The following is an 18,605-nucleotide window of genomic DNA, read 5'->3' as shown; positions in this document are numbered from 1 at the left end:
GGTTTAATTGGACTTATAGTTCCACGAGGCTGGGGAGGCCTCAGAATCATGGCAGGAGGTGAAAGGCACTTTTTACCTGATGATGGCAAGAGAAAAATGAGGAAGAAACAAAAGCGGAAATCCCTGATAAACCCATCCAATCTTATGAGACTTATTCACTATCACAAGAATAGTATGGGAAAGACCAGCCCCCATGATTCAATTACCTCTCCCTGGGTCCCTCCCATAACAAGTGGGAATTCTGGGAGATACAATTCAAGTTGAGATCTGGGTGGGGACACAGCCAAAACATATCAGTGAGCAAACCATCAGATAATTCCAGCTTCCAGCCTTTGAGCAGCCCCAGCTGATGGAGCTGTCCTGCCAAGCCCTGCCCAAAGTGAGTATTTGTGAACAAAATAAATGTGGATGTTGTTTTAAGTCACTATGTTTTGAGATAGTTTGGTATACAAGACTGGATAACTGAAACACTGCTATAAACTCATACCATAGTTATGAGAATGAGGTAAAAGAAAAATAAAACTAGAAAAGGAATAAACGTAGCAACAAGAAGAGTTTGGCGGGAACCACAGCTTTACTTATTTCTGAAATACGAGGGGGTTTTTGTTTGGTTTTTGGTTTTTGTTATTACTTTTGTCTATGCTTTCTGGCAAAGAAGAATATAGTTTAAGGCAATGTTTGTCAGACTTTAATGTCCACACAGGTCACCTGGGGGTCTTGTTAAAAAGCAGATTCTGACTCGACGGGTCTGGAGTAGAGCCCAAGATACTCTATTTCCAACAAATTTCCAGGTGATGTCAAAACTGTTGTTCCCAGGACCACATTTTGAAAAGCAAATATGTAAGGCAGCTTTGGCAACTTTTCTGTAACACATAAAAATGAGTTTCATAAGTCTGTTCTTATAAGACACCTTCATCATAGAGTAAATGTATAAGGCTGATGAAATTCACTAAGTGATCTATGTGGGGCTGAAACAATATAAAATATATTTATATGGTCAAATATAAAGACTTGCTAATGGAGGAACTTGGTCAAGGAAAAAATTTTGAATATCTGAGGATGAACTTCATTTATTTCTTTTCTTGTCCTTTTTTTTTTTTTTTTAAGTTAGAGACAGGGTCTCACTATGTCATCTAGACTGGTCTCGAACTCCTGGCTTCAAGCAATCCTCCTGTCTTGGCCTCCCAAAGTGCTGGGATTGGACTTCATTTCTCTTAAGCAATGCTCCAAAAATATTATTTCTTGTAAAATGTGCTTTCCACAAGATTTGCAGAGCAGATTGTGAGCACAGTGCCAGACAATTTCTGTTGCCAATTAGGGAAAGATCCATATGTTTCAACCATCAAAAGGATGGGTAGTGCTATGCTTTGAATATTTGTCCCCTCCAAAACCTTTGTTGAAATTTAATCTTCAACGTGGCAATATTGAGAGGTGGGGCATTTAAGTGGTGATTGGGTCAGAGGGCACAGAGCTGATTCATGGATTAATATATTAATGGGTTAATGCATTAATGGGTTATCATGGCAATGTGGACTGGTGGCTTTTTAAGAAGAAGAAGCGAGACCTGAGCTAGCATGCTCAGCCCCCTCACCATGTGATGTCTTGAACCACCTCAGAACTCTGCAGAGTCTCCACCAGCAAGAAGGCCCTCACCAGGTGTGACCCCTCAACCTGGGACTTCTCAGCTTCCTTAATTGTAAGAAATAAATTCCGGGCTGGGCGTTGTGGCTCAAGCCTGTAATCCCAGCACTTTGGGAGGCTGAGGGGGGTGGATCACGAGGTCAAGAGATAGAGACCATCCTGGTCAACATGGTGAAATCCCGTCTCTACTAAAAATACAAAAAATTAGCTGGGCATGGTGGCACGTGCCTGTAATCCCAGCTACTCAGGAGGCTGAGGCAGGAGAATTGCCTGAACCCAGGAGGCGGCGGTTGCGGTGAGCGAAGATCGCGCCATTGCACTCCAGCCTGGGTAACAAGAGCGAAACTCCGTCTCAAAAAAAAAAAAAAGAAAGAAATTCCTTTTCTTTATCAATTACCCAGTTTCAGGTATTCTGTTATAAGCAACAGAAAACTAATCAAGATAGGTAGTGTTAAGTTCATCTTAGGAAATTTAAAATGCCAATCCAAGACAGGTGTTTGGATGAGGGTCCACACAGCCATCACATGCAGAAGGCAAACCAGGTAGGATGTTTATAGACATGTAAGAGGAAATGTATTATGGGAATCCACTCACGTGACAGTGGAGGTTGAAAAGTCCTGTGATCTGCTGTCCGTAAGCTGGAGAACTAGGAAAGCCAGTGGTGTGATTCAGTTCAGCCTAAAGGCCTGAGAACAGTGCGGGAGTGGGGAGTAGGGTGGGAGTTGGGGGAGTGGTGCACTGGTTTAAGTGCTGGAATCTGAGAGCCTGAGAACCAGGGGCACAAGAAGATGGATGCCTCAGCTCAAAAAATAAGAGCAAGCTAGACCTTCCTCTGCCTTTCAGTTCTATCCAAGCCCTTAATGAATTGGGTGGTGCCACTCACGTTGGTGAGGGTGGATCTTCTTTGCTTAGCCTACTGATTCAAAGGCTAAGCTTTTCAAGAATCTTCTTCACAGACATACTCAGAAATAATGTTTTGCCAGCATTTCTGGTCATCCTTAACCCTGTCAAGATGACACATAAAATTAACTATCACATCCATAGAAAGGGATCAGCAACTCCCTAAAGAAACAATTCTGGACTATTCCAAACTACAGATAAATGAATAGACAACCCTCCAAGATAAGTGTTACCTGCTTTTTTAGGGAACTTTTTGCCGAGCTTAACCTTCAAGATTATACAAATGTAGGTTTTGCATGAGTAGTCAGTAATTTAGCACTTAACTGATTTCCATCCATAGAAGCAAAGGCTGAGAAATGACCAAATAAAGTTACAGACAAGTGAATGTTTTTCTTCACACATTTCTCTAAAAGTGCTAGGGCTATAACAATTGTCAATTACAGGGAGAAATTCCTAAAGTCTGCCTGTTTCTCATGGAAAATTATGAACTGAGAAATGCAGACTTCTGATCCAAAGGAAGAAATAGGCGTAGAATGAAAATGGGTTATCTAATGAATGAGGCTGGATTCATAATTATGGGAGTGAGAGAATTTCACTTTCTGAAAACAGAATGGACTATGGTCTGGGCCCAACCAGATAGAAATGTACTAGAATGTAAAATAGACTGGATAAAATACTTCCTTATTGAATTTATTCAATAGTAACTCTAAATTTGCAGCTAGCTTATAGATAATTCAAAAACTGATAAGAATAGAGGGAAACCAGTTAGTATTCCACCTATCACATTTAATCAGAAGGCCAGTGTATCTATCAACTGCTTATTTTAATGGCTACATTTTTATTTCCTAATTTTTACTGTGTTTGTGTGAGTGTGTGTGTGTTAACTGCAGTTGTCTTCATATCTGTTCATAGCTATTGTCCCTGGGGTAGGTTATGGCATGGTATTTACATTCCACTTCATATGCTTTCTCCTGTTGTAACATTTTGCTTTGTATTATTCAATAAACAGATTGTAAATTATTTTTACGATCTGAAAAAAGTTTTCATCTTGGAAAAAACTAATGCATCAATTACATTTATTTCTTGTGGATATTCAGGGAAGACAAAAACAGTTAAGGAAGAAAAAAGAAAATAAGAGAAATGAAATGAAATGTTCACAAACATCAGTACTGGAATTTAGAGTGTCATGAAATAAGAAGACAATAGTTTCTTTTGCTGGTGTTTTACTTGTTTTCCTACTCTAGATTCTGAAGAAGATAGTGTACATCAATTCATTAACAATTCATTGACACTTGACTAAGTGCCAGGTACCAACGTAGGTCCTAAGATTACATAGCCACAGGAAACCCAGTCTAGTGGAGGAGAGAGACATGTAGATCAATGATTGCATTACAGATTTATGAATGCTATGGTGCAAACGCAAACAAAGCTTTGCTTGACACAGAGACACAAAATATTAGTTCTCCTGGGGCAGGAATGGGCAAGGGTTGGTTAAGATCGTCAGAAATGTGACACTTGAAGTGAATCTTTTACCAACTTCCCTTTGTGTTCGAATGCTTTCTGCTAATGTACTGGAAAGAACAAAGCAGGTTTTTATTTTTCCTTTTTCTGACTTTCTTTTTCTCATTTTGAAAAGCAGAAATATATTAATATTTCAAGCATACTTCCAGACAGAGTAATGAGAGTTAGTTTTGGAAAGATTTGCTTCTCTTGACTTAAATTTCCCAACAATATTTTACAAATTAGGTTAATTCTTCTAAGGTTTACCATAGCTAAAATTTACTGGTGAATGTAACTTTTGGTAATATGTTTGCATAGTACACAAAAAAGAATGTGTAACTGTTATATAGTACAAATCTTCCTGGCATTCCTGTATGCCATATCCTGGTTCCTAGCATCCACCTCCATGCCCAGGTAAGTACTCCCCTTAGTTTCACATGTATTTTTTTCCTGAATTTCAAGCAAACAAATCTGAGTGTTGATTCTTACATCTTCCTTTTTTATACATTCTTGCAAATGCTAAGTTTGGCCTAACAATATAAATATCACCTAGAATTTAAGTTAACAGCAGACTTACCCACATTGATTTCTGATTCTCCTCCTATAAACCCATGAAAATTATATTAAAAAATGAAAACAGTATAACTTCACAAGATAGAACAGGAGAAATGAAACCAGTCAACATGAGATACATGAGAGATTTTATTACTTGTTACTAATTGGTTCTTCCCTGCCTATACTTGTTCTGCTTTCCTATAGATGGAATTACATCTCTACCCAATATACTTTGGCCATTTGACTTGCTTTGGCCAATGGAGTGAGAGCAAATACTACATAAGACATGTCTGAGCAGAAGCATTAATGTACTCCTATGGTTCAGTTCTTTTCATTGTGCTTCTGCCCTTCACCAGGAGATTAAATTCCCGAGATGATGTCTGCTCTCAAGCTAGAGAACCAGAATGCAAAGTGACATGGAGCCAGGCCCAATGGAGCCTGGTGGAGCAACAGCTCTCATGTATCTTAAACAAAAGATGGGTGTTGTCATAAGCCATGGAGATTTGGGGGCGGTGGGGATTTGTGGCTACAGCAATAGTTCACCAGTATAAATTGTAGAGTGATAACTGGAGAAACCCAATGTCTCACAGAAAAACTCTATAAACATCCATGTCTAGAGATCCGCCAACATTAAATCTAACTCAACAAAAATCACCCCACACCCCACGATGAAAGGCAACTATCATCAAGTTCTACCTCTGCTCACAAAGGTTTGAATTTTATTTTCTGTGCTTTAATCTTAAATATGAACATACAACCAAGAAGAGCCTGCAACATGAGAGACGAAAAACAAAACACACACAAGTAAAGGAAGCTGAAGGAGATAGAGATAAATGAGGAGGAATAAAAAGTTTAAAGAAATTAAAATGAATTTTCACAGAACCATAAGTATGGACAGTATTTTATACATGAAACAAGACTAGGATAACATGTTAAAAGAAACAGAAAAATTCTCTTTAGCCCAAAGGCAAAAATTCAGTGAGAATTCTAGGCGATAAAGTCAATCTCGCCTAGACGATTCTAGATGATAAAGGTGATCCCCCCAGCCATACTGCTCTATTTAACAACCTCATTACCATTGGAAAACCACTGCCATTATCTGGTTCCCATGAAATTGTAAAACTAAATGATCCACAGGAGAATAAAATCCAAAATCCAAATGGATGGAAAATGTGAGGGAAAGGATAAGAAAAATCTGTCTAAGCTGGGCACAGTGGCTCACACCTGTAATCCTAGCACTTCGGGAGGCCAAGGTAGGAGGATCACTTGAGCCCAACAGTTCGAGACCAGCCTGGGCAACATGGTGACACCACAACGCTACAAAAAGAAAAAAGAAAGAAAGAATGGGCATGGTGGTACATACCAGTAGTCCCAGCTATTTGGGAGGCTGTGGCTGTGATGGGAGGATTGCTTGAGCCTGGAGGGTTAAAGCTGCAGGGACTCATGATCACATTTCTAGAAATAGGAAATGGGGAAAGCAGAAGAAGAAACTCATAAAATAATATATGAATATATTCTAAAACAGAACGGTCTCCAGATTTAAACTCACTGAGAGCCTAGCATAAATAAATAGTAGATAGATAGATAAGATCTGTGTGACATCAAGGCATTGTGGAATTTCATACCACCAGAATTTTTTTTTTTTTTAATGCACAAAAGCTTCCTGTAGGAGGTGTGGGTTTGGGAAAATAACATCCAAAGATTGGAAATCAGATTACTTGTGCTTCTTAATAGAGACATAAGATGCTAGAAGTCAAAGGAACAATGTCTTAAAATATTCAAATAATTTTATATCCAGCCAAAGGGTCAACTAAATGAGTGGTTAAAATAATAACATTAGCAGACAGAAAAGTATATAAAATTTTACCTCTCATATATTCTTTCTCAGAAAAAACACTGATGGAAATGTCTTACCAAAACAAGAGAATAAATAAGCAAATAAAAAGTATAAAAGAATGAAGAAAAATGTGAAATGTTGGTTATATATCCCAATAAGTAGGGGCATGAAAAAAATATTATGTGGTCAGGAGTCCAAAAACAGCAGAACAAGGATGGCTCCTTTTTCCTCCATGATATTTTGGGTCTCAGCTGGAATAATTCAAATGACTAGGAGTAACTCAAATGGCTGGAGGCTAGAATAGCTGGAGTCAGAGAATCTATTTCTGTGATGGATTCTTCATCCACATGTATGACACCTGGGTCACCATAGCTGAAAGGGCAGGCTCAGGTAGGACTGTCTACTGGAACATTTGCATATGTCATATGTGTGTTTTTCCAACATGGTGATCTCAGGGTGATTGGACTTCTTTCATGGTGGTTTAGGTCTCTCAGAGGAAATGTTCCCAATTAACAAGACAGAGCTTCAGAGCTTTTTGTAACCTAGCCTCAGAATGCACATAGCATCACTTCTGCCTCCTCTATTGTTTAAAGCTGTCACAAGCCCACCTGATTCAAGAGGGCAGGACAAAGACACCATTTTTGATGGAAAAACTGTCACATAATTTGCAGCCTAATATGGATTGGCTCCATGTCCCCACCCAAATCTCATGTCAAATTGTAATCCTCAGTGTTGGAGGGAGAGCCTTGTGGGAGGTGATTGGATCATGGGATCAGACTTCCCCCTTGTTGCTCTCATGATAGTGACTGAGTTCTTACAAGATATGGTTGTTTAAAAGTGTGTAGCGCTTTCCCCTTCACTCTCTTCCTCCTCCTTCAGACACGTGAAGCCTTCACCTTCCGCCATGATTGTAAGTTTCCTGAGGCCTTCCCAGCCACGCGTCCTATACAGCCTGTGGAATGGTGAGTCAATTAAACCTCTTTTCTTCATAAATTACCCAGTCTCAGGTAGTTTCTTATAGCAATGTGAGAACAGACTAACATACAACTATGTTTTAAAACTACTGCATATGGGATCAGGGATTCAGAGGATCTGACACAAAAGTATAAAGAAAGAAATCCTCAGAGATAGTCATGTCTATGCTAAACTTTAGAAGAATTAACTTAGATTTTCAATATTGTTATGACTAAACTGTAAAATCGAATTGCTCTCTTCCCAAAAACCTTAACCTGAGTCCAGTTGCCTAATACAAAATACCGAAGTGTTTATTTAATCTCAAACATCTCCTCCTCTTTCCTATTGATATAATTTTAAATCCTTGTGGGTGAATAATAGATTTTCAAGTCAGAATGGAGAAGCAAATATTTCCTAAACTAACTCTCATTATTCTGTTTGGAAGTATGCTTTAACAATTCATATGAAAACCACGGAAATTAGTGGGTTTTCCCCCCATTCTCATTCTAGGTAGCTGAGAGGGCGGGATAGGTGGAGATCAGACTGTAAACTCTGGAAAGTCTCCACAGTCAATTGAAAGTTTGGGTAAAGAAAGGAGAAATATAAGAGCATTTCAGAGGGCAGACTTCCTCTGAGAGCAGGAAGTGGAAGGTTTCACAAGTTCAGTGCAGAAGGACGTTCAGAACAGGCTCTGCCGGAAACATTATCACCTTCATCAGGGATGTATTCTTCATAATGAAAAGCCGCTGCCTGCTCTTCCAAAGTTCAGGGAAGTTTCTGCCCCGGTGGAAGCCAGAATGTACATGATACACACAGAGGGTCAAAAACTACTTTTTGCCTTTAAACTAGAAGGAAAGCTTTTCTTTCCTGTGAGTTTCCAGTGGGATAAGGAAGTCCACCCAAGGCTAGCTGTTGATTTCTTCACACTAAGGCCTCACTGAGCCAGTGCCCATTGTTCTGTTTTGTCACTTGTCTTAAGTAAAAGTGAAGCTGTCTGTAATTAGAAGGACGATGATGTCATGGAGGAAAGGGCCAGACTTTGCACAAAGCCCCAGGCTGCAGCTGCAACCTACCCTGTAATTTTAAATTTAAGTCCAAATTACAAGCTAGCATAACCCAGCAACAAAGGGGCTTTCTCCTGCTAGGGACACACAGTAGCCAACAGGCAAGCCTCAGGATGTTAAAACTCTACCTTCCCTCAGGGAGAGCCATTTTATTTAAATCTGGGAGAATGGATGTTTTCAAGAGTTGCATAAATTTGCCAGGCAAAGCCAAGCTTTTGCGTGGCTTGTGAGTGGACGGAAAGCAGCTTATATTGAACAAAAATTGGTAAAAGTACACTGACTTCTAGCATCTAGTTTGGCTTCCTACCTAGAGTCATTGAGAGTTAAAACTCAAAGGGGCTGGGAGCAGTGGCTCTCGCCTGTAATCCCAGCACTTTGTGAGGTGAGGCAGGCAGATCACCTGAGATCAGGGGTTTGAGACCAGCCTGGCCAACATGGCAAAACCCTGTCTCTATATTAAAAGTACAAAACATTAGCCAGGCATGGTGGCATGCACCTGTAATCCCAAGTACTCGAGAGGCTGACACGGGAGAATCACTTGAACCCAGGAGGTGGAGGTTTCAGTGAGCTGAGATTGTACCGCTGCACTCCAGCCTGGGTGACAAAGTGAGACTGTCTCAAAAAAACAAACAAAAAACCTCAAAGGAGGGCCAGGCGCGGTGGCTCACGCCTGTAATCCTAGCACTTTGGGAGGCTGAGGTGGGTGGATCACCTGAGGTCAGGAGTTCAAGATCAGCCTGGCCTTCATGGTGAAACCCCATCTTTAAAAAAAAAAAAAAAAAAAAACTCAAAGGAAATCCTAAGATTTAATAGACATGCCCTTTTACTTTCTGACATACGTGCTGTTTGGCGATGGAGAATTTTAAATCTATAGCTTATGTGGCCCTTAATCCCCAGCTCTCTGGGCATTCTACCTCTTCAATGGATAACCACTCCTAGAGACACATCTCCCAAGCTCCTCATCTGCCACCCTGTACCCAGCATTCCCAAACTCCCTCCTCCCACCCTATTACTAATCTTCTCAGGAAAATGTCCTACCATTAACCCAGGTGTCCCCCTAGAGACCTTGAAGTAAAGTTAGATACTTTCTTCCTCCCATTTTCAATGGATTCACCAAATTCTTCCAGAATTTTCACTTGAACGAGCCCACTTCTTTCCATGTTCTTCCTTAGGTCATATCTTCTGTCCCTTGCATTACTGTAATGGCCACCTTTATGGCCAACCAGTCCCCAGGCTGCTTGAGACTCTGGGTTCTTTTCCACATGACACTGATTTCATGATTTATCATCTAAATTGTATACTCAGAAAAGTCTAAATTAAGGCTAATGTGTAAAGCAGGCCACATGATAATTGGCACAGAGACCATCCTCAATAAATGTTCCTATATGGATTATGGATTTATTCTCCCTGGTGCTCACAACCCAATGAGACAGACAGTACAATAGCACATGTTATTGTTATTCTCATTTAATGGATTTTTAAACTAATTCAGTTCTGTAAATATACATTGAGAATCTTCAATGTGTCAGGTCCAGTGGTAGGGGTGGGTGGCACGTAGGGAAGATGCGACAGACACAAGCCCTGCTCTGCCTTGTCTAGTGGATAAAGCAGACATTTACATGTAGTTAAACAATTGAGAGCAACGTATGATAGGAAAAAACAGGGTACTGCAGACATGTGGGACTCACCGGACATTTGCCTTTCAAATCAAGCTCCCTAGCATTGTTATAAGAAAAACACAACAGAGACAAAGTAGCTTAGAAGCCTGGCTGTGAAATCTGAATCCTGATCTTGGTCCTTGCCCTCAATACTTGCTAGCTCTGGGTGCTGGGTAGTCACTTAACCTACCTGTTCCACAGTTTCCTCATCTGTAACAACAACAAAAATACTGACGTGAGGATGAAGTGAAATAATAAGTGGGAAACATCTTGCAAGAAGTTAGTATTTGATAAATGTCAGATAATATTACGGTTTCTATTGTCATTATGATATTAAGAGCTCTTCTCACAGACACGTGTTCACTAACACACAGCTGAGCAAAGGCTGTAGTTAGAATACCCTCTACAAGGAATGTATGTGGCTCATTAGGCCTCCGGGAACCTGGTACATAAATCTTAAAATCTTACTCCTGAATACAGTTAGGGAACACTTTCAGTTTTACATGAATCATATCAGAATTCTGTGATTCATTAATTGAACATGTATTTTCTCTCTACAGTGTGCCAGTCACTATGCCAAGTGTTACTCAATGTTAATTTCCCTGTAATAGCACAGTTCCTAGCACATATCAGAGAGAAAAAAGACATGTTTAAAAATTTAAAATAGCTGGTGTTTCAGGGTCTGAAACCAAACAAAATGAAACACAAACTCTAGAGAAGTTTTAAAAAATACAGTTCATACTTCTCAGAGATTCCTACAATCCCACCTAAATGTTTCCAAGACCCTAAAATGAATTTTCCTGAACATGCTGGCTAACACATTTTTCCCGGTATAAGTAGCCTTCTTTGATCTGGATTTAAAAATAAACTAGATCCCAATATCACTAAAACCTTTATTTTCCTGTTTTCGCATTCTTTGGAGTCAAGGCTTATTTTTATTATTTCATGAAGTTTGTAGTAGCTGAGATATATATCATATACAGTATTTTAGCCTTAAGAGTACTAAAAGGAATTTTGTTACATAATTCATAGATAGAAGGATGAACTAAGTTATCTTACTAGCTAAATGGTTAACACATCAAAACAGCTAGTTTCTCAGAGCTAAAAGAAAACGTCTGGATTTGTGTTGGTAGCTGTTTGCAATTCAAATTAGTTTATCAAGTGGTTTCAGATTCTTCAATCAGGGTCCTGAAGTTAACCTGGGGACACTGAGTGACTGCTTTAATTGCAAAGATGATTTCACATGGGTGAACTGGAAGCACTGTGGCTGAATGAAAGGGAAAATGAAAACAGTGCGTCGGTTGTCATTTTCTCTCAAGCGAGGTAAAGTCACTGAAGGGATCAGGGAAAGATTTAAATGTGGAAAGATCAATCTTAGATGTGATCTGAACTTCAATTGAGTGAAATTTCTTGAATCCCTGATGTGGATGAGGAATGCGGAGGAGTCCAAGTGAAAGCAGATTTACTGGAAAGGAGAATTGGAAATTTCAAGAGGTTGGTGTTTGTCATTGTCAACTCTTTTAGCAAATAACATGGATGATTAGGGTGGCTGTTACTCTTGTTGTTAAGAAAATACGAGAATTTGTAAAACGTAGAGAAGCAAAAGTTAGAAAATTAAAATTGCCTGCCACCAGAGATCAACTACAGCATTTAGGCCTATTTCCTCCTTACCTTCTTTCCTTTCTTCCTTCCCTCTTTCCATCTTTCCTTCCTTCCTTCCCATCCATTTATCCATCATCTACCTAGCTCTTTTTATATAGCTGTTTCTTTATTATTATATAGTTATGTATCTTTGTCATTTGTTACATAAAGTTTGCATTGTTGCTGCTTTTAAAATGTTTTGACCTGTAATCTTTAACTTGCAACCTTTAACCCAGGGGGTCTTCTGGCTTTGTTAGGCAGGGTGGCTCATGGAAATTCATGGCTTCTTATTCTGTTAAAAAATTGTTTGCAATCAAGAATGTGGTGTATTTCCTTAGTTTAAAACAAACAAAATCACACAAAACTGGAAGAGTTTGCACTAAATATATATATTTTTTCAATTTCTGCCTGCAAAATTATGTTCCACTGCCTCCTCTTTGCTCAGTTTCCCCCTTATATCCCTCCAGATGTAGCCTCTAGAGCTTCCTTGAGTCATTGAGAGATTGTTTCATAGGGCAGGATCAGAAATGATATGTCAAGATCCCTGCAGAAGCATCTAGAAGGATGGGTAATTTATAATGAGAACAATAAGTAATGGTGGTTAACATCTTGCAAGGTGTAATATATATTTAATTTTTTTTAAACAAAGTCTCTTTTTACATTCATGAACTCAGCCAGGACTGGTAGAAAGATAATTTGGGTTGTGAGTCAAGGTGCCTTGAGTTCTAGTCCTAGTTTTTTCTCAACGATTACCTTCTGTAAGCACTTAAATTCTCTGGGCCTCCATTTTCCTATATATGGAAGGAAGGGGGAGGGTTTGATGCTTAGTGGACCTGACGCTTGCTGAGATCATTTCCAGGTCAGCAACCAGATTGTATTATGAAGGTTTTGGTGGCCCCGTATTGGATGGGCATTGAGGCATTATTTCCATTAACTACCAGTGAACAGTGGATTTGCCATGGGTGTACACTTGGATGGAACCTGAGAATATACTAATTTGGTGAGGTTGGGGTGGGGGGCAGGGGAATCCAAGGTCTGATTTCCCCCAAGCAAAGTCTGCTAATGTTGTTCCTCTATACTTCTGCTAGTTTATTGGATAAGCTAAGCTAAGTGGGTAGGGGTGTATGCATATAAATACACAGTGTCACACACGTACTTCATGGGAGAACTGGCACCAGTTGGTACTTCCTGAGTGGCTTCCAGTCAGTGCTTTCAGAGAAGAAAAAAACTACCTTATGCAGATGCCTTTGCATGTATTATTCCACTTAATTCTCACAGCATCCCTGCAGGGTAGATCCCCTGCTTTGTAGATGTACAAACTAGGATTCAGAGTGATAGAGTAACTTGTTCAAACTGTGAACACTGATCTATAGGACTTGCAGGCTAAAGTACATTTCAAAGCACCCCACTTTGATTCACTCTACTGAGGCAGAAGGAAAAGAAGAAAAAACAGGGAGGAAGAAGAGGAGCAGGTGAAGAAGTGGACAAAAGGAGTTTCCTCTGCATGGCGTCATTGCAGAACTACTCTTATAGATAGCGCAGTGCAGGTTTGGGTCTACAAGCTCGTTTCCTATGCTCCTTTGCCACATTCTTTTGCCTTTCTTTTGGGATTATCAGGTTTTCTAGGGCTCCCAGGCTTTCCTGTCACTCCCACTGGCACCCCATCCTGATGAGCCATTACCAATATTTCATGTTCTGGAATCATCTCATCTTCTGTTTCCTGCAAGAGGAGCTTCCTTTTCTCTCTATGGTTGTTTCAGCCAAGTGGAAAGCAATCTGAATGAGTGGATCTCTATTAGGATGTGAATGCATGAAAGGTTCTCATTATTAAGAAGGATATTGATATGTGAAAATCTGACAAACGGCATTACAAACAAATTGAGTGAAGAAAAAAAAATCACGCTGTTGGGAGGTGAGATATTTGGGGACTGAGAAATGTCAGAAGTCAGTCAGTAGGAAGTAAAGCGGATGTTCCAGCTACAGTTCCATGGCAATAGGGGGATCTGAAAAGGATCCCCCCCCCAAAGGTCCCTAATAAGTAAACGGTTCCTGTGTAGGAGAGCATCTGTGTATTAAAAATAAGGCTGATCCCAAGTAGAAACAAAAAACAAATTGTGATATTGTGATATGTATTTGGTCTTTGACCCTGTTTCCTGGCATACAAATCCTAAAATCCTTAGAAACTCCAACGTGTTGTCTTTTTGTACCCAAATGAATTGATTGATAGCACGCAGCCCCTGGGCAGCTTCAGGATGGGGTTTCTCATCCAGAAAGACTAACTTTTGGTCCCACTTCCAACACCCAGGGAGGGGAAAGGAGATGTTGAGTGTGTCACCAATGGCCAATGGTTTGATAAATCATGCCTATGTAATAAAGTCTCTAGAAAAACCCAAAAAAGACAGGATTCAGAGAGCTTCCAGATAGTTGACCACATGGAGGTTCCTGGCGGCTGGTGCCCAGGGAGGGTATCAAAGCTCTGCACCCCTTCTCTCATACTTCACCCTACACTTCTCTTCATCTGTATCCTTTGTAATTCTTTAATAATACATGAGTAAACATAAGTAAAGTCTTTTTCTGAATTCTGTGAGCCACTCCAGCAAATTAAGTGAACCCAAGAAAGGGAGATTGTGATCAACCCAATTACAGCCAGTCAGTCAGAAGCACAGGAAAAACAGCCTGCAGCTTTTAATTGGTATCAAAAGTGGGAGTGGCGGCAGTCTTGGGGAGTGAGCTCTCAACCTGTGGGATCTGACACTCTCTGGGCAGAGAATGTCAGAAGAGAATTAGAGGACACCCAGCTGGTATCTGCTCCTTGGTGTGTAGGGAAGCCCCCCACCACATTTGGTCACTGACGTTTTCTGTGTTGTTTTGAGTGAGAAATGGTAAAAGCACTTGGAGTGTGTGTGTTTTTTTTGTCCACGTTCAGACAAATGAAAGGTGGTGCAGTGGTTAGAGACAGCAGGCACTCCATTGAATTTGGGCCCACAAAGGCCCCCTGCAAGAGCCGCTGGTGTTTGTTCCCAAAGAGCAGAGTGCATGAAGACAATGGGTTTCCTGCTTTCCGGGGCATAGGTTCGTGCTCGTGGCCCTGGGCCTGGGCATTCAGCCACATCTGTTGGCTCTGCCACGTACTCAGGGGTGGGAGGGGAAGGCAACTTCTGGGAATGGCTTCCTGTTCCCTACTCCTGGCACTAAATCCAAGAAAAGAAAAAGAAACCAATTTCACCTTTTCCTCTAAACATCATTGTTACTGACACAGCCAGTCTGCAATGATTAATTAAGCAAATCTGAAGACTCAAATGCTTTTGTGCTTCTTATTTAAAAGTTACTTAGAATTTATTCCCTAATTCCAGATGAGTTACCAAAAGACAACGTTTAAGTGACTTATCCAAGATCACTGGACAAGGGGGTGGGTTTAATCCCTACATACGTGGCACATAAAACTGGCCTGATTGGAGGGACAGTCCAAGAATCTTCCTCCACCATATTCTCACGCAACTCTCTGTCCCTTTGATAGTGCCTACATTTTCCAGAATTGAGAGTCATTCCTCAGTGTCTTGAGAGTCCCCTTATTCAAGTCCAAATCCTTGATCAGGAATTGCACTTGAGCTTTTATCAACAATTTACCTAGCGGAACGTTCTGTCTCATACCTCTTTCTGAGACAAATGTCTGGAAGCCAGGCCTTTCAGGAATAAGGCAGGAATGGGATGCTTCACACTATTGTGGGAGAAGAGAAGACTGGAGGTAGGAATTTGCCAAAAACAAACCTTGTTAGGGGCCAGTCCTGCTTCCAGCTGGATAGCTATCCCATGTTGCAGCTATATTAATTAATCTTCCTCTTGGGAATGCATTTTAAGTACTAAGCAGTAAAATAGTCTGGGAGTTGACATGTTTAATTAAATTGAGGTTTATTTCAACTTATTTACTATCTTCACTGATTCTTTTACCTCTCTCTGGTCCCCAAACATAAGCAGCCCCAAGGACTTGCCCTGGCTCCTTTTTCCTATATGCTGTTGATTTGGATCCCTTTCACTCTTTCAGCTTTAAGAATCACAATTGGGAGCCCATACCTCCTAAATTTGTCTCTAATCCAGGGGCTAACAAACTCTCTCTGTAAAGGGCCAGATAGTAGATATGTCAGGCTTCACAGGCCATGCAGCCTGTTGCAACCACTCAACTCTATTGCAGCATGAAATCAGCCAAAGACCATATGTCAATGAATGGGCATGGCTGTTTTCCAATGAACTTTATGAACACTGAAATGTCAATTTCATGTAATTTTCACTTGTCACAATATATTCTTTAGATTTTTTTCCCCAACCACGTGACAGTGTAAAAACTATTCTCAATCTCATGGACCTTAGTAAAAGCAAGCAATCAACCTCTCTTCCAACCAAGCCTCCTGCTGTCAAAAGCAGCCTCAGACTTGAAGTTTCTAATATGAAAATTGCTTTTATCCACCCCACAAAACAGCTGTTCCTCTTTATTTGTCTTAGGATACCAGAATTCTCCCAGAGTCCTAGCTAGAACTCCAAGGGTTTCCTTGGTTTCCATTTGTCATCCCTTACGCAAAACCAGTACCCCAATCCCATTGCTGATCCACATGTGATGCATCCAGCATCTGTCCCTCTCTACCTGACCTCAAAGTTCTGTACATCCAAATAATTTTTCTAAAGCAAGATTTTCATTAAAAGACACCCTTCAAGGTCTCTACTGCTTCCTGCACATAGTAACCCAGCCTGTAGCACCCTCCACTTGTATATATAAAGTTTTTCCTTTGAGGGACTTTTCTAGTCTCATCCTCCACTATTTCCCTACACAGATTTTCTGTGTAAACCAAAGTGACTTGCCTTCAACAGACGAAATTAACATGCTGGGGGCAGGCAGGGAATTCCTACCTCTATACCTTTGTTCTTAATCTTTTTCTCCATAAAATCCTTTTCCTGCACCCCTGGATCTATCAAAAGGATCATGACCAACCATACTGAGATACCACTTCACTTATACTAGGGTGGCTATCATAAAAAGACTGACACTAGCAAATGTTGGCAAGGATGTGGAGAAATTGAAACACTCCTATGCTGCTAGTTGGAATGTAAAATAATACAGATGCTTTGGAAAAACAATCTGGCAGTTCCTCAAAAGGTTAAACATAGAATTACCATATGACCCAGCAATCCACTCCTAGATATACACTAAAGTAAAATGAAAATATATGTCTGCACAAAAACCTGTATACAAATATTGATCGGATTATTCACAATAGTCAAAAGGTAAAAACAGCCCAAATGTCTGACGACTGATGAATGGATAAATAAAATGTGGTCTATTTATACAATGTGATATTATTAGTACAAAAAATGGAATGAAGTTTTGATATATCATATAATATGGATGGACCTTGAAAACATTATGCTAAGGAAAAGATGTCAGACACAAATCCCTACATGTCATATTATCCTATTACTATGAAATGTCCAGAACAGGAAAATCTATAGAACTTGAAAGTAGATTTGTAATGGACTAGGGTGAGAGTGAGGGGTCAAGATAAAACGGGAGCAACTGCTAATGAGTACAAGGTTTCTTTTAAGGTTGATGTACTATTTGAACACTGATTGTGGTGATGGTTGCACAACCCTGTAAATACACTAAAAATCATTGAATTACAACTCTTAATAAGTGAATTGTATGGCATATGAATTAAAGCTAGATATGTATTTTTGAAAGGTTTGTGGCCAAACCCGATCATTGTAATTTGACCTTTAAAAAATATTATCTTTATTTTGTAGCTACATTATCTGTTTTACTCACATGACATCATATTTTATTTTGTAATATTTTCTGCCTATGTTTTAATTTTCCAACTACATTGTAAACTCATTTCTTTGTGTGTGTGTGTGTGTGTGTGTGTATGCTTGTGTTTGTTGACTTAATTCAGAAGACAATTCTGGATACTCAAAATAAAGTACAATAATTTAAATTACTAGAGCTGAAGACTATACAATATCAACTGTGGATGTGTCAAACAACTGACAGGCTACCATATTGATGTGACATGATGAAGTGGGAAGGAGAGCCATCTGGAGTGTCACTGGTGAATTGATACATCTTACACTTATCCCCTGGACTGATCAAATAGACACGGACTTTCTGATCTACTGCAGAGTGCCTGGAAATTCAGATATTTATGCTTATTTTGCAGTTTTCCCATCCATAAACCCAAAATATAATGGAGCCATATATATTTTTAAAAATTATTTGTGAGTTGAACAACTACTGATGAAGAACCTACTGTGTGCATGGCATTGGACTCAAAGATGATCTGAGTAAATTCAACAAGCAATAAATGACCATGCTAGTGTGGCTGTCAGCTTGCTGCATACTAAAAATGTGCTACTCTACATATCACATGCTACTTTTTCTAAATGTTTGTATTTGGCACATGGGTCTTGAAAGATATCAAAAAATATACTTGAAATCATATATCATAGGTCTATATTCAACCCATATTGACTAGGTCAGTAAGAATTAAGTATATGGAAACCAATACAATCCTGTTTGTTTTTAGCATTTTCTCTGGAGAGCATTCATGATCCATCCATAAATTATATCTAAGTAAATGTTGCCAACACAAGGGTTAACATGTATCAGTGGTAATCTAGGGTCCGAAAAGACTTTCTACTCGAGAATACTATTCAGAGTAAAGCTACAGCAATATATATTAAATTACTCTAAGGCTTGACTTTGGGGACGTGCAGTCGAACACCATTTGCCTCTCAAGTGTCTCCAAGAATGACCTACTTCTCAGCAAATAAAAGTGAAAAGTCAAAGCTATAGGCAAAGCAGGGCCCTTG

The 18,605-nt window shown here is 39.8% G+C and overlaps 1 long non-coding RNA gene across 1 annotated transcript in view; it reads left to right on the top strand.

Annotated features, from left to right (window-relative positions):
- Nucleotides 1-319: 319 nt before the first annotated feature.
- The window catches only part of LOC118150668 (uncharacterized), a 126,442-nt gene continuing 108,156 nt past the window's right edge, over nt 320-18,605 (top strand). Inside the window, exons 1-2 of the long non-coding RNA XR_013531520.1 lie at nt 320-379; nt 7,313-7,395. This is a non-coding gene — a long non-coding RNA (uncharacterized LOC118150668). The remainder of the gene's footprint in view (nt 380-7,312; nt 7,396-18,605) is intronic.

Source organism: Callithrix jacchus, chromosome X (genome assembly GCF_049354715.1).
Source record: "Callithrix jacchus isolate 240 chromosome X, calJac240_pri, whole genome shotgun sequence".
Classification (NCBI taxonomy): domain Eukaryota; kingdom Metazoa; phylum Chordata; class Mammalia; order Primates; family Cebidae; genus Callithrix; species Callithrix jacchus.
This window is presented reverse-complemented; position numbering and strand designations above follow the sequence as displayed.